General features: G+C 32.1%; 1 long non-coding RNA gene across 1 annotated transcript; it reads left to right on the top strand.

Annotated features, from left to right (window-relative positions):
* The first annotated feature begins 4,621 nt into the window (after window positions 1-4,621).
* Window positions 4,622-5,674, top strand: LOC147843240 (uncharacterized). Its single transcript, XR_015496414.1, has 2 exons — window positions 4,622-4,759; window positions 5,266-5,674. It is a non-coding gene; the product is annotated as an uncharacterized LOC147843240 (long non-coding RNA).
* The last annotated feature ends 1,057 nt before the right edge of the window (window positions 5,675-6,731 follow it).

The raw sequence follows: 6,731 nt of genomic DNA on the forward strand, positions 1-6,731 counted from the left end.
TTTTTAAAAGCACTGAGTGACAGTGAATAAGTTCCCACCTGGTGCTGCATCAGTGTTGAGTTCAGAGCAGGTGAGAAGAGATCCAGTCTCTGGCCTGCAGGTGCTCTAGAAGTACAGCTCTCCACCAACTGTTCAATTCAAGTCAGGTTTATTTGTACAGCACTTTTTACAATAATTATTTCAAATCAGCTTGAAAAAAGGTGCACATTACTGTATTACAATCAGATTAAGTCAAAGTAACAATCAAATTTATGTTATTGTATACAGACATAGTTATCGTGCAATATTATAGCATATAGGTCTGGGATTCTCAACCAAAGGGCCGCAGCCCACTAGTGAGCCTCAGCAACCCTGCAGGTAGGCCACGATACGACCTCTCAATATTATACTATAACTTTTTGGCTTTCATTATAGTATGCTATATTAAAATGATGGAAGTCATGCGCTTTCTCCTGTTCTCTAATGGATCACTTCAAACTCAAAACAAGCGCAAAAACAGCTCAATCGCGTCTATAACTGCTTTACGCATGTCTGTTCAATCCCAAACTATGCAAGAAGTGAAAGTGAAAGTCTCTCTTTGTGTATTTTTTGTGAACTATTTAATACATCTGCATAGTTGTCTAAATTAATGTCCTGTGAGTGTTTAATAAGAGACGTGCACCACAGGAGGATCTAGCAAGGCTCAATGCATGTTTCTACCATAGAATGTAAAATAAACTTGGATATGAGCTTCAGACCAATAATATCCTGCAATCTCAACTGCCATCAGATCGACTCGTTTCAACAGATTTAGGGTGTTTAACTTTATTTTACATTTGTCTGTATAGTTTTGATATATTTAATAGTAGATTTTCAGTCAGTCCAGTTTAAAGTAGAAGCTGTTCTTTTGCAGTCTCCCTGTTGATTTGTGGTTCTCTTTGAATCTGTGTATGTTTTTTAAAAAAATAAATAAAATTATATATATTATAGTTTTAGTTGTATATAAAATTATATATATATATATATAAATGTAATTTTATATACAACCTATAATATATCTAAGTTTTTTTATTTTTAATATACAGTTGAAGTTTATTTTTTCCTCAATTTCTGTTTAACATAGAGCAGATTTTTTTCAATGCATTTCTAAACATAAGTTTTAATAAATGATTTCTAAGAACTGATTTATTTTATCTTTGCCATGATGACAGTAAATAATATTTGACTAGATATTTTTCAAGACACTTCTATACAGCTTAAAGTGACATTTAAAGGCTTAACTAGCTTAACTAGGTTAACTACACTGTAAAAAATGATATCCAGCCACAGTAAATATGGCTCATTTAAACAAATTTCACTTAAAAGTTTAGTTTTGGACATTGCTTAATTTTAAACTACAAATGTAACATAAAATATTGATTTCACTGTTTTATTTAATAAAGAAAAACAACTAGCAATTTTTTAGTAAAGTTAGCAATAATTTGAGGTTTAGTCAATTGAACCCAATATTTTAGGATCATCAGATTATCATGTGACACTATACCACAGCGCACAATTTGAGGAGTCCATTTTGGAAAATCAGCTTGGGAGAAGGCTGTTCATCTTTTGGTAAGTAATTACAAATGTTAGATGATATTCCTTATGCCTGCTTATAAATAATGCATGTCTAAATGTTTAGATGGCACTTTACAGAATAACGAATGGACGCTTTTAATAAATGACCATGCTTGACTCAACACAACGTGTTAACTCTGATCCACACAGAAGTGTTTGAAGCCAGGTCTGTCAGCTGATCTATTATATATCTGCTCCTGTTTGTATCTGTTAAGATGCTTTTTACTGAGCTTTAAACGATTATCATTGTGGCCAAACACTGTTGAGCATGTGAATATGGTGGGATATGCTGCACTGTTAACCATTACTGTAGATTATGCAGTAAATAACTGTAAAATAGCCAGTGTTTTGCTGTAATAAAAGGAAACAGTATTTTACTGTAAAAGGAGCAGGAGTTGTATGAAATTTTGTAGTGCAAAGAATAAATACAGTAATTTACCTTATGTACCCATTACAGATAGTTACTGTGATAATAAATGGTAAATTACTGTTCAACCATTACTGCCCCATCTACTCTGATTGTTTATGTTGCTATTTATAGAGACGTGCATTTTAAAGGCAGAAAACAATGATTTAGGCATCACCACACACTCCCACAGGCTGTCCGTCTTATTCTAAACACAAAGGTGTTAGAAAGAGTTTTCAGAAAATGCTGGCCCTTTAAGGGAGCCAGGTGTTTGATTTGTTTACTGCTGAGTGCGCTCTATTCTCTGTCCATCAATTCAGATGTAGAGTCTGATATGTTTTAGTCTTTAAATAAGAATCTACAGTAAGTAAGTAAAATGTGTTCAAATGTTTTTGAGGGTTTTTAAAATAAGTCTGTGTTTCAAGTTATATTGTTGTTATCTTGAACTGTGTACTTGAAAGCTACATTGATAGCTAGTTAGCCTCTCCTCATATAACTTCTTACATTACTTTTGTTTAAGTATTTATTGAATATTGCATACTGCCATAATGTACAGATGCTAAAAGTTGTATGTATCTTTCTGGCAACTAAGCCAAAATTAAATTCCATCATCTCAGTAAGGTAACATGTGCACATCATCACAGGGAATCACAAAAACATGATACACATAGCCATCCACACACAAAACCTCCACTTTCCGGTCCCAGGTTGTGAGTTTGTTGCTAAGTATTTTTCAGAACAGTGTTTCCACCTATGAATTTATATTAGAAACAATAAAAAAGTTTGTTGTCATGAGATAATTATAACAATAAATTGTTTTTTCTGTGTTGCCAACTTTATTTTTGTTTTTTATAATTATTTTAAACTTTTTATTGAGATTTGACACAGTTTTTAATTATTTAAAACTTTAAAATCTAAAATAATAATTTTGTGTTTTTTGCTGTTCAGTTTTTTTTTTTTTTTTTTTTTTTTTTTGCATGGTCAGCATTGAGGAGAGAGTAACACATTTCACTGCAGCACTTTGTGTGTTTGCGTGTGTGTGTGCATGTGTGTGTTTATTGGATATGTGATTGTGATAAATATTGGCAGTTGCTTCAAAAGTATGCTATATATCAGGGGTGCTCAATCCTGTTCCTGGAGATCTACCTTCCTGCAGATTTCAGTTGCTATCCATATCAAACACACCTAAACCAATTAATTAGGACCTGAACACCACTTGATAATTACAGGCAGGTGTGTTTGATATGGGTAGCAACTGAAATCTGCAGGAACGTAGATCTCCAGGAACAGGATTGAGCACCCCTGCTATATACCATGGGGGTCAAACTCCAAGTTCCTGGAGAACTGCAGCGCAGCAGAGTTTAGTACCCACCCTGCTTCAACATTACCTGTAGATTTCTAACAAGCCTTAATTAGTTTGATCATGTGTGTTTAATTAGAGTTACAGCTTAAAGTCCCGGTCACACTGCACTTTTCTCCCTAAAGACTTCCATTCATACGTATGTAAGTACTGCAGACCTGGAATGCTAGCTCATGCGACAAATTTCATAATTCGCAGCATTGGAAAGTTCAAGCTTGGAGAAAACTGACATGCGAAATCACATCATGTGATTGCTTGAGACCAATCAAAGATCAAAACATGACCTCTCTGGCTTGCTTTTTCAATCTCTAATTATTTTGTTTAATTCCACTTCGCAGTGCAGTATGACAGAATTTTGCATGCTCAAATGTTAGTGTGACCGCAGCCTTACTGTGGAGACCTGTAATATGTAAGACAATATTTATATCTGCTTATTTCTTAATTCTGTTATACATTTTCTGTTATTTATTTGTTTGGTGCCAAAACAATAAAATAAATTTGTTTGAAAAAAATGTTATGCCTTCTATTTTTAAATAACAGCTAAGAATACTGATTAATTTTAGTAACACTACAATAATTATATATGACATACTATTAATGTTTATGCAGTATAATGCTGTGATTTGTAACACTACAGTACAGTAATTAACTGTACACAGTTTCCAGTTAGTTACCACTACTGCTCTATTACAGTAATTAACTGGCAACACTGTTGCCAGCCACTCACTGTAATGGTTCAGTTACAGTAATTTACTGGCAACACTGTTGCCAGTTATTTACTGTTACCGAACTTTTACAGTGAGTAGCTGGCAACAGTGTTGCCAGTATTCTACTGTAAAAAAAAATCCCGGTAAGGTCTAACAGTGTGGTATACTCTCATTGTAAAAATTTCAGTACCGCTTGACTTTTGAAAACTTAAAAGTTTTATTGTTTTGTTTGTTTGTTTTTGTGTTGTTTTTTCGATTAAATTAATAATGAAAGTATATTTATTAGTTAATATAAGTAAAATTTGTTAATTTTCTTTTTTTAAGATCAAAGAAAAATTCAAAGAATTGACGGCTGCAGATGTGGAGTCTACCTTCATTGAAAATTTGGACAATTACACAGAACAGCTCGTCCATTTATTTCACAAAAGGGGGGAAGTGCAGGATGCAAAATCTGTGATGTGATGAAATTGCTGGAGCATGTATTGTTTACTGAAAACTCTGCTTGCCTGTTTTTGCATTTAAATTTTAGATGTTCATTATCTCTACCATGTAATGCATTTTAAAATATTACAATTTATTTATATATTTTTTTCTATTTGCACTCACAGTGTGGACATTCTCTGGGAGGTGGTGATATGCTGTCTGACTGTGCACCTGTCTGAGAACCTCGAGAAGCTGATTACACATTACCTGGTTAGTGAATGTAGTTAATTTAGTTCACTTTCAAATGAATTTTGTAGAAGGTTTTAATTGCAAACCTGAAAATACAATTAAGCATGTAAAATGTCAATTTAGAAAGAGAAACTTTTTTTTATATTTGAGTGATTTTAGTCATCTTAAATTAGGTTCAACAAAAAATGAAAATTTCCTGTTTTTTAAATCACCCCAGCCAATCGAAGATGTGGGTAACTTTTTTTTCTTCTTTAGTAGAACAGTAAAGAAAATTTGGAACCAAAGCATCTGTGGTCTTTAATAAAATGCTAGTTAGCATGAAGAGTTAGATGCTAGTAAGATGAAAGTTAGTGAACGAAGACCACAGTTTAAGTAAATTTTCTTTACTGTTCTACTGAAGAAAAGTTCTAATTTTCAGGTTATGATTGTCTTTTTCAGTTTCTTACTTTTTCCCCCTTTTTTACTTGGCTGTGCCTTTTTATTTTTTTATGAACTGATGCATAATATACATTTTGTTTTGTTTTTAGGACACCTGTGGGGAAACGGACCAGCTGGACATTGGAGAGGACATACCAAAAACTGTGACCATACGCACACATACACTACGGACAATTTAGCCTACCCAATTTACCTAAACTGCATGTCTTTGGACTTGTGGGGGAAACCGGAGCACCCGGAGAAAACCCACATCAACACGGGGAAAAAAAACAAATGAACCAGCGACCTTCTTGCTGTGAGGCAATTGTTCACAGTGTTTCACAAGCACAGGTTTGAACGCTACTTTTAAGAATACTCTTGAAACTGTTTTTGAACTATTCTTTCTATTAAAGCAGTTCATTTGTAAAAAAAAAAAATTTGTGTTCTTTTGAACACCTAAAATGTTTTCAGGAAATGTTTTAAGATGCATTTGTCTAATAAAGAAGTTCTTTACTTTAATCCTGTTATCTGTGTTTTTTCCACCCTTTGTAATGTATAGCTAATTGTAAGTTAACTGATAAGTGACTTAATATTTCAAACTTTAAAAGAACTAAACATTTTCAGTTAAATTAGCTTAAGACTTTATAATTGGGTAAACAGAACTTTAATGATAGAAATAGCTTAAATTTGTAAATAAAAAATGCTTAAAATATTAAGTTACACCAACCAATAAATTTGAGCAAAACCATTTGCTAAAATTAAGCTTCACCAACTATAGATTTTTAGGTAATATTGCTTTAAATTTAATGTGTAAATTGCTTAAAAAGAGGGATGCAAAAATGATGCACTATATTCTTAAGTAAATCTAGCATATTTTTTTCAGTGTGTAATAAATATGCCGTTTTGTGATTAATCATGATTAATTACAAAAAAAGTGTGATTAATCACATTAATTTTTTTAATCGTTTGACAGCTGTAATGATAATATATTCATCTGGTTTAACTTGTTTTCAGCATTTGATGTAAAATCCCTTATTTTGGTAGTTTCATGGTAATGTTGGTAATCTTGTTTAAAAGTCTGCAAGATTTAACAGGACATTTATTGATCTTATTTGCAGAAGAGTAGTATCAGAATCAGTTTAAAATTGCTTATATGGGCACTTAAGTGTAAATGTATTGTTTACAACTTTTTATTTTTGCTTACATTTTTAGATGATATTATATGTGCATATGAATTTATGGTAATTTATTTTTAAAATTCTACTATTAATTTTAATATTATTTGTTAGGCATCTAGGGTCTGAGAGTAACACAATATGATTCTCTGTGTTTCCTGTACATGTGGTTAAATTGACAATAAAGCCGACTTTGACTTATATTTATATGTTTATTGCTGAATGACAAGGTTAGTGTTCTACTTGCCTCATGACAAAGTGAATGATTTCAGATTCTCTGCACATTTTGCAATTTATTCATTTAAAAATGAGGATTAATACTCAAAATCGTCACTTGTTAAATCAATGACTACATTATTAATTATTATAAAATAAGAAACTAGTTATTATACACTTAGTTT

The sequence above is a fragment of the Danio rerio genome, chromosome 7, assembly GCF_052040795.2.
Source record: "Danio rerio strain M-AB ecotype USA chromosome 7, GRCz13ab, whole genome shotgun sequence".
In the NCBI taxonomy this organism is placed as follows: domain Eukaryota; kingdom Metazoa; phylum Chordata; class Actinopteri; order Cypriniformes; family Danionidae; genus Danio; species Danio rerio.